General features: G+C 36.2%; 1 protein-coding gene across 22 annotated transcripts in view; it reads right to left on the reverse strand.

The window, feature by feature from the left end:
• LOC106871616 (tripartite motif-containing protein 45) overlaps positions 1-10516 on the reverse strand; it is a 248443-nt gene that overhangs the window by 167833 nt on the left and 70094 nt on the right. The window lies entirely within an intron of this gene.

A 10516-nucleotide genomic window follows, 5' to 3' on the forward strand; every position in this document is an offset into this window, starting at 1 on the left:
AGTTAAAATGGTGATTCCCTTTCCATCCACAATTTTCAGAGTTAATTTCTTTTACTCTCTCCTTTATTGTTTGCCACTTGCAGACAACAAACTTGTCACCAATGGTAAACCTTACACGAGCTTTATATCATTAATGTTTTTTCCTTCCACACAACTTAGTATTCGAATGGTGCTTTTTACATATCATTGGTACTGGGAGCCAGTCAGGTTGGCACTGGCAATGACCCACGCATGAATGGTGCTTATTGCATGCCACCAGCATGGAAGCCAGTCAGGCGACACTGGCATCGGCCACAACTACAATTTCCATTTGATTGTGGTTTAATTTGATTTTGATTTTGATTTACTTGACTCAATAGGTCTCCTCAAGCACATATATATATCACACACACACACACACACACACACACACACACACACAGACACCACACACACACACACACACACACACACACACATTTATATATCTATCACATATATGTGGAGGTGCATGGCTCAGTGGTTAGAGCGTCGAGCTTACGATCGTGAGGCTGTGAGTTTGATTCCTGGACCAGGCTGCATGTTGTGTTCTTGAGCAAGACACTTTATTTCACATTGCTCCAGTTCACTCAGCCATAGAAATGAGTTGCGACGTCACTGGTGCCAAGCTGTATCGGCCCCTTTGCTTTTCCCCTGGATAACATCAGTGGTGTGGAGAGGGGAGGCTGGTATGCAAGGGCGACTACTGGTCTTCCATAAACAACTTTGCCTGGACTTGTGCCTTGGAGGGTAACTTTCTAGGTGTAATCCCATGGTCCCATGGTTATTCATGACCAAAGGGGGTCACCCATATATAGATATATGTATGTATATATATATATATCAGGTATTGAAGCCATCCTCATCAAAATGCAGCTTAGATGGTCAGGTCACCTCTCACATAGGAATGATATCAGAATTGTGAAGTAACTTCTCTTTGGCCAATTTCCAACAGGAAGGTCAGGCAGAAGGTCACTCTTTCATTTCAAAGACAATCTGAAGTAATGCAACATTCCCATTTCATCCTGGAAAGACTAGGCATCAGAATGAAGTCTTGTTTCTCCTCAATTCAAAGATCTTAGTAGATTCAACTCCAACATCGCGACCAACTTCATGCAATCATGAAGTAATGCTGCCAAAATGCTGCTCCTCTAAATGAAAACCTTACCTGTCATTGTGGTTTTCTGGCAGGGAGTCTTACCATCCACTCAAGGAAACACATAGTAAATGATCCACAAGCACTTGAACAAACTGAGTTCCCAACTTGTTCCATTAACCAAAAGGTTTGCAAGGCACCAGCAGGCTTCAAGAGACATATTCATGTCATAGAACATGATTACTGCTGTATTTTACTGAACTGTCATTTGTCATTCATGATGAGAGAATCCATCATCATATATATATGTATATGTATAAGCATCTCTCATATTGTGGAAATGTAATATTCTTGAAAATTAAGCCACAACATGAGATTCTGTAGTCACTATAAAACTGATAGGAACACAATGTTTCTCTAATGTGTGGGTTGGCTATAGCTATATTATATGTGTTGTATTATAGCTGTGAACATTGATTATAGCTGTAAATATTGATTGAAACTATTACCATTTGGTGGAAAATTTTAACATGCATCTAAACTTTTATGTGAATCAATTATGTTCAATTGATTAAAACCAAGTAAAACTTCAAAGTCAAACAGATTAATGGGTATCTCTTTAGAGAGGAATTTTATAAAAGTTATATAAAATAGTTGATGATGTTACCTAATATTCACCTAAATTCCTCAGGTTTTGGCATCAATCATTAATTGGATCTGGCTGATAGATTAACAGAGGAAAATATAAAAGAAGGTAATCAGGATGATAATGCCAAGTCTTCAACAAATGCTATATTTCCAGATGAAATCATTCTTTGTAAATTAAGAATTTCGTAGTCTTTTAGCATGGAACTGAAATTCTCATTATGAGATGTCTGCAAAACAAATACTGGAATTCTTCAACAATCAAAGATAGTAGACTGACTTAGATGAAGGAATTATAAAAGTTCTTGGAATTAAATGATTTAATAGTGAGAACATATTGGTGATTGTTATTTTAATTATTTTGTTATTATAATCGTTGTTTCATCTCATAGGGGCTCCCATACTGAAAATACAGATTTTTGTGTCAGATCACAAAAATCATATTTTAGTTTTGAAATAAGTAGATTCCATTCACACTTTTTGGGGGGAACAAAAAAGGCCCGCAAAACAAAGATGTGTCTTTAAATAGAATCTTACTTGTCTGAGATATTTTGCCTGAGTGAACCTAATGGATCTCACAATGAGCAATTAGATAATATTAGAATGGAAGGATTAAGAATTAATAGTTTTGCTCATGAATACATAACAATCCTATTGACAGATTACAGTTGAGATATTAGTGTACAATAGATACAAGCATATCTTTATTCAGGAATACCTCAGTTACAACAGCTAATGTGGTTAATGCATGCATCTGCAGCTAATACCTGTTGATATTTACTGCATGAGTAAGGCAATGAGCTGGCTGAATCATTAGCACACAGAACTAAATTCTTGGCAGTATTTTGTCTGTTTTAACATTCCAAGTTCAGTTTCTGCCGAGGTCAGTTTTGCTTTTTATCCTTTTGGGGTCAATTAAATAACTACCAGTGGAACACTGAGATCGATGTAATCAACCTATACCCTCCCTTGAAATTACTGACCTTGTGCCAAAATTTGAAATTGATATTTACTGCAAGAGCATCACAGAATTTAAAACTGCAGTGTTCAAATATATAAATATCTTTTATCTTTTACTTGTTTCATTCATAGGATTGTGGCCATGCTGGAGCACCACCTTGAAGGGTTTAGTAGAACAAATTGACCTCAGTACTTATTTTTAATACTATTCTATCGGTTACTTTGGTTAAATCACTAAGCTATAGAGATGTAAACAAACCAACATCCATCCATTCATCCATCATCATCATCATTTATCACCACCATCATCATCATCATCAGGAACTAGTAAACTAGAGAACTGCACCAAGCTCCACTGTCTGTTTTGGCATGGATTTTACAGCTGGATGCCCTTCCTAGCACCAACCACTTTACAAAGTGAACCCACTGATAGGCTTCCACACAATTTCTATCTACCAAATTAGGGACTTGCTTCTGAACCTGGTTGAGGAGATCTAAGTAACAAGATGGTGCATCTTCCCCCAAATATGACAACAACATTCCATACAAGGATGAATTGTGGGCTTGTTATGATACAAAATGGTTTTGGATGTGAGGTAGTCCTTTGACCTATACAATCTTATAGGAAGCAGACAAACCAATCGATTAAGAACCCCAAGAAAGATCAGGTAAGAAAGTAAGACCAAGCACTTTGAAAGAAGACCTTTCACCAAATGGTTTGACTGTCTCACCATGTCATACTTCAGACCTATAGAGGAACATAAGGCTCCTACTTCCTACTGAAAGACACAAATTCGTCTTGCCTTGGTTGAAATAGCTAGTCTCTGATCTTCGAATAGGGAGTCACATCGGACTGTAAAATCCCACAGTATCTTATGTTCCTTGTTCTCGGTGACTCCTGATTCATGTTCATATCATTTCCGTGCCCTGTTTAGGCTGTACTTTCCACATAGCCTCCAGTGGACATGGATTTTCAGGTGGGGCCCAGCTAGAATTTTCTTCAGGTTTTGTTCAAGCTTCTGGAGTCTTGCATGCATAGCGGGATTATTACCTGCAGCTTACAGTACCATGCTATCCATTCTTTTCAGCTATTTGATACTTTCCTGATTATTCTGGCCATGCCATGGAGGCAAACCTTTTGTAACAGTTCTACAGGGCACTCTATTCCAATTTCCTCTATATTCCCCTCGATGACTTCTGATATTGTTCCCAGGGACCCAACAATAATAGGCATTATCTTCACCTTCATTTTCCATTGCCAGGCTATTTCGTACTTAAGAGGGTTGTAGTTATTTATCTTTTTGCTTTCCTTCTTGACTATTTGTGGGTCAAAGGAGCCTGCAACATCAACTATAAAGCATATGTGGTGCATCTTGTCAACCATCAATAGGTCCGGTCTGTTACAATTTAGCACCTGACTATTATTATTATTACTCTTATAATTATTATTAGTACAAAATCCCTCACAAGATGGGCTGATTTTGATTTCAACTTTGATTGTACATGCACTGAATGAGTGCTGAAATGAGGATAAACAACAACAGAAGCAGTAGTATCAATAAGAGCAACAACAACAACAACAACATATCTAAATGCGTGGCTTTCGTCAGCATATAGTTTATTTAAGATGTTAAGAAAAATATATATGAAGAATTATTTTGTGGTTGGGAAGCTAAAGCTAGGATTACAGACCCTTCTCATCTTTCTACTCCATAAACTGTTTTGTTTATCAAAAACACTCCAGCATATTTATATTGTTGTCATCACTTTAAGGCATTTGGGCGGACATTTTGTATAGTTCTCAGAAAAGAATCACATTTGTCTTAGGTATCAGTTTTGACACCTGATTGGAACCATTCCAATTTATTTACACTGTTAATGGATTTCTGGAAGGCATGAACATCACACATTTATTTTTTTCTTGCCATTATAAATTTATGGTTGGTCTTGATGTTTAGTTCCTAGATCTTAACCCTGACCTGGCAGGTCTTATAGACCTGCTAGGTCAAAGGCACATTCCAGCCTTGACCATATCTTCTGGAGGGAATCTTGAAATCATTATGTATTATGTACTTTCTATATTTAAGGATTCTAAAATGTGAAGTGAGGAAGATTTGGCTAACATTTCTAGTGGGTTGGACAACCATGCAGATGTATCCATGTTGTGGCATTTTGCCCTTATATATATTCCAGTTTTTAAATTAATATTTTGTATTGTATTGTCATAGGCATGGCAGTATGGTTACAAAGCTTGCTTCCCAACCATTCAGTCTCAGGTTCAGTCCTATTGCACTTCACCTTGAGCAAGTGTTTTCTAAGATATCCTTAGACTGACTGAAGCCTACTGTTTGAAAATAGATGAGGAATGACAACAGGAAGGGCATTCACTGTAGAAAATCTGCCTAAAAAATGCTATCTGACTCATGCAAGCATGGAAATGTGGATGTTAAATGATGATGAAGATGATGGTTTTTGTATTGATATTTGGTCTTTTTATTATAGTGTTTTCATAGAAATTCTGGAAATATAATGTTGCTATGTTGCATTATAACTTATATTAGCATTACATCTGTATAAAATGCAGTAGAAATGGCATAGAAATTAGAGAAACTAACTGAATCTCTACTTATTAATAGTGTGTATAAATGTTGACTGGCTGGTTTATTTTTTCAAGCATACATGATATGATATTGTGGGAGAGTGGGAGAGAACAGAAGACAGATACAGAGAGTTAACCTAAGAGGTACAGAATGAGTGCACATCCTAGGCTTAATGGCAGACAATGAGTAAAAGAATTCTACTGCATACACACATAGAGTGAGAGACAGACAGAAGGGTTGTAGAAATTAAGGAGAAGAGGAGAGGGAGGAGGAAGAGAAATGAGTAAATGACAAAGTAATAACTAAAAGAGTTATACAAATGAGAAATTTGTTCATTTAATTTATTTTAAAGTAACAAGTATTTTTCTTTGAAAATTAATATTTATTTCATCATTTTGTATAAGTACCAAGAAATTTGATAAAAGTTGAATTAATATTATTGTATGTTTGCTATATTTCCTGATACTATCCCATGGTGTCAAAACTCTATTTCCAAAGTTACCCATCATATGACATGTAACACTAGTATTCTATGGTACATTTTTTTTAATGTTAGATCATCATCATCATCATCGTTTAATATCTGTTTTCCATGCTGGCATGGGTTGGATGGTTTGACTGAAGCCTGGAGAGCTAGTGGCTGCACCAAGCTCCAATCTGATCTGGCAATGTTTCTACAGCTGGATGCCCTTCCTAACGCCAACCAATCCGAGAGTGTAGTGGGTACTTTTTACGTGACACCAGCACAGGAGCCAGTCAGGTAGGCCTGGCATCGGTCATGTTTGGATAGTGCTTTTTACATGCCACTGGCATGGGCGCCAGTCTTGGGGTACTGGCATTGGCCATTTAGGGGTACTGGCATAGGTAATTATCTTAAATTAAAATATACACTTGAAAGAACTTTACATTAAAATACTAGTGTGTATAACAATTTAGAATGTGTATACAAACAGAAAAACACTAGCTGTAACATCTTATCTCAGAGAAACTTGTCTAAGAGAATTACATTAAAAACACATGACCTTGTTCAGATTAATTCTACCAAATAATTACCCTTCTACTATAGGCACAAACCTGAAGTTTTGGGGCAGAGAGTTAATCAATTACATCAGTCCCAGTACCCAACTGGTGCTTATTTCATGGACCTTGAAAGGACGAAAGGTAAAGTTGACCTCAGTGGAATTTGGACCCACATGGATGAAATATTGCTAAGCATCTTGTCCACATGCTAACAATTCTGCCATCTGACAGCCTTAATAATAACAATCCTTTCTACAACAACAATGAGGATGACGACAACAACAACAACATGGAATTTGGCCTTGACAAGTGTGCAAAAGCTTCATTCAAATGTGGTAAACTTACAGCTAATACCATGACCAACCTTGATCATGATACATCTATCAAGGACCTGGATCAAGAAGGCTTTTATAAGTATCTTGAGGTACATGAATGGAAAGGGATTCAGCATGGATCAGTGAAAGAGAAGATCAGGAAAGATTATTATTGATGTGTCAGAATGGTTCTAAATGCTGAGCTGAACTCTCAGAATAGAATTGCAGCTATAAACTCCCTGGTAGTACCAGCTGTTCAGTATAGCCTTAATGTCATCAACTGGAATCTGAGTGAAATCTAGCATATGGACATAAAGACCAGGAAACTGCTTGTACTAAACAAGATGCACCACCTAAAATCAGACATCTAGAGCCCTAATCCAACTTGAAAGTCCTATAAAACAACAACAATAGGACTCCAAATGTACATCCAGAGTAACACCAACTGGATGGTACAGCTGGTAAGGCAACATGAGCAAATTAAGAAATTAGACTCAATCTCAATGGAAGCATATAAATACAAACAAGAGCTTAACCTGTCTGATTGTGATGATGATAAGGAGGGCACACCACCCACTAAAGCAGCAAAAATGTGTAAAACAAAAGCCGAACAGGAAAGCTTGAAGGTAATATCGAGACTGTGGAAAGAAAAACCATTGCATGGGCAATACCCCAAATGAGCTGGGGAAGCTGATGTAGATAATGAGAAGAACACATCAGTGACTGCAGAGTGCTGGTTTGAAAGATGAAACAAGGATTTATCCTAGTGGCACAAGATCAGAGCCTCCTCACCTAGAACTATCAAGCTAATGCCACACACAATAGGGTAGACACAAAGTATAGACTCTGCAATGACAAACTTGAGAGTGTAGACTGTGTTGTTGCTGGTTGCTCAGTCCTTGTTTCTACAGAATATAAAACCAGGCATAATCAAGTTGGCCAATACTTGCACTAGAACATATGCTGTCACTGTGAAACCCCACACCTTAAGAACTGGTATGAATACCATCCAGAGGTAGTCACTGAGGGAAAGAATGTTACTATCCTATGGGATTATGGGATACATATAGACAGGCAAATAAATGATAATAGAACAGACATCATCAAAGACCTAAGACAAAAAAAAAACATGCCTGTTAATTGAAATGACAGTGCCTAGTAATAGAAACATCTCAGCAAGGGAATTTCAAAAATTGTTGAAATATAAAGAACCTTGAGATTGAGATATCTAGGACATGGCAACTGAAAGCCAACACCACCTCTGTTGTTGGAGGTGCCCTGGGAATGATCAAGAAAGGTAGTGACAAATTTTTTGTCCAGATCACTGGGAAACCGATAATAATAATAATAATAATAATAATAATAATAATAATAATAATAATAATAATAATAATAATAATAATAATAATAATAAAAGACTGGATATAGTTGTCAGAGATCACCGAGAAAAATTGTTTTCTAATTGACATAACCATCCCTACAGATAACAATGTATCTCTAAGAGAAACAGAAATCTTTGAAATACAAATATCTGGAAATATAAATAGCCTGAATGTAGAACCTAAAAACAAAACAATTCCTATAATAATAGGTGCATTAGGTATGATTAAAAACTTACAGGCAAATACACAACCAAAACACAAGGACTTATGAATATATATGACATACAGAAAATAGCACAACTAGTCACCGAACACATCCTACATAAAGCACTTTTAATACAGTGAAAATAACAACACCGAAACAAACCACAGCGCATACCCAAGGCACACAGAGCTGTGCTCAGCAGTGCATTGAAAGCATGTGATAAAAATAAGCCTACTGAATAATAATAATAATAATGATAATGATAATAATAATAATAAGAAGAAGAAAGCAACCATACTCTGGGATATGCCAATACACACAGATAGAGAAATTAAGGTAAATAGACCAGATATAGTTGTCAAAGATCATGAAGGAAAAAAATGCCTTCTAATTGATGTTTCAATACCAGCAGATGACAACGTTTCTCTAAAAGAAATGGAAAAACTTTCAAAATACAAAGACCTGGAAATAAAGATAACTCGAATGTGGAATCTAAAAACAGAAACAATTCCTATCATAGTAGGTGCCTTAGGTATAATAAAAAAATATTCAGACAAATACATAACAAAAACACCAGGACTTACAAATATATATAACATACAGAAAATTGCACTACTGGGTACTGCACACATTCTACGCAAAACACTTTCAATACAGTAAACATAAGAGCACCACAGCAAACCACAGCACATACCCAAGGCGCACAGAGCTGCGCTCGGTAGTGAAGTGAAAGCACGTTATAAAAATAAAACTACTGAATAATAATAATAATAATAATAATAAAGAAACAGTAAGAAGAGTGCGACTGTTATCGAATGAACAATATTTCGACATCTCATGTATCTTCCACAAGTTCAAAATAAACATCTCAATCTACTTCATTTTGGTAATATTTAAAGGATTGATGTTACTCCTCCAGAAAGTAAAGAGACAATATGAAATAATAATAATAATAATAATAATAATAATAATAATAATAATAATAATAATAATAATAATAATTGCCAATTATTGTTGGGTCCTTGGGGACAGTATCAGATGACGCCTAGTGGAATATAATGGAAATGGTTATAGAGTGCCCAGTGGAGCTGATGTGAAAAGTTTGCCTCCTTGGTACAGCCAAAATGTTGTGGCAAGAGTCCCATGGGGGATTGGAAGAATGGACTAGCCGAACTCTTATAAAGAGTAGTGCATTGGTTGAGACGAGAGGTTGGTATGATTTGTTGAGAGGGTATTTTGGAGTCTCAAGAAGTATGTCATGTGAACACATTGATTTTTACCTCCACATTGTTAAATTACATGTCCAATGTTTGTCAAGGATATAAAACAAAATCATCAAGAAAGTATTAGATATTTGAAGATAATGATACCACAAGTTGCAGGTAGCAAGCCCACTACTCATGCATGACTCCAGGAATTCCAAAAAAACCTGTGTTAAAAGAATGGTAATGATAATAATGATGATGATGATGATGATGATGAATATGGCAATCTGTCTTTATCAAAAGGCTAACATGTTCTATCAAAGAGCTACCATCCTCATAACCTCTTTTCAGTTATTTCTAACAAAAGTTCAATGATTGGGGGGAACAATTTAGTTGAAATGGTCTGTTAAAATATGTAATTTGCTACTTACAGAAGATATTCATCTCCATTAATATTAGCCAAATCATGTACATTGTAAACATACATTTGCAGGTATCATAAATAGTTGTTGCTGCTTTGTTTAATAAATTCCTCCTCTCGCAGCCAGAGAAAACCTTTCTGTTAGGTTCAGCAGTTTTAGAGAGTTGGAACCAGAGACAAGAGATATATTAGCTATTTCTATGGATTAGGTATTTGTATATTTCATACATTCTGCCATATCAATGTGTATCAGGTAACACACTAGACACATCTTCAGTATTATTAGCAAGATTATCTTAATTAGATATTTCATACATTCACATATTTTTTGGTGTCAGATGTAATGTAAGTAGTTAAGTGCTACTGTATAATAAGCAAGTGGCTCTCTGATTTACACAACTGAGATGAAATCCTAGCAGGGGGCTACAGAAGGAAAGTTAAGGTGGGTGAACAACTAAGTGGAAACCTAGGGCTACAGAAAGGACAAATCCTTTCAAAGTATTTGAAGGCATAACTTAGTTTTAGTTTGGTGTATGAAGTAACACATGGAAGAAAGCAAGACACACACATGCGCAAGCATGTACACTGACATACATGCATTCATATGCACAGATATATAGGCAGACACACACACACACACACACACACAC

This window comes from Octopus bimaculoides, chromosome 1 (genome assembly GCF_001194135.2).
Source record: "Octopus bimaculoides isolate UCB-OBI-ISO-001 chromosome 1, ASM119413v2, whole genome shotgun sequence".
Classification (NCBI taxonomy): Eukaryota; Metazoa; Mollusca; class Cephalopoda; order Octopoda; family Octopodidae; genus Octopus; species Octopus bimaculoides.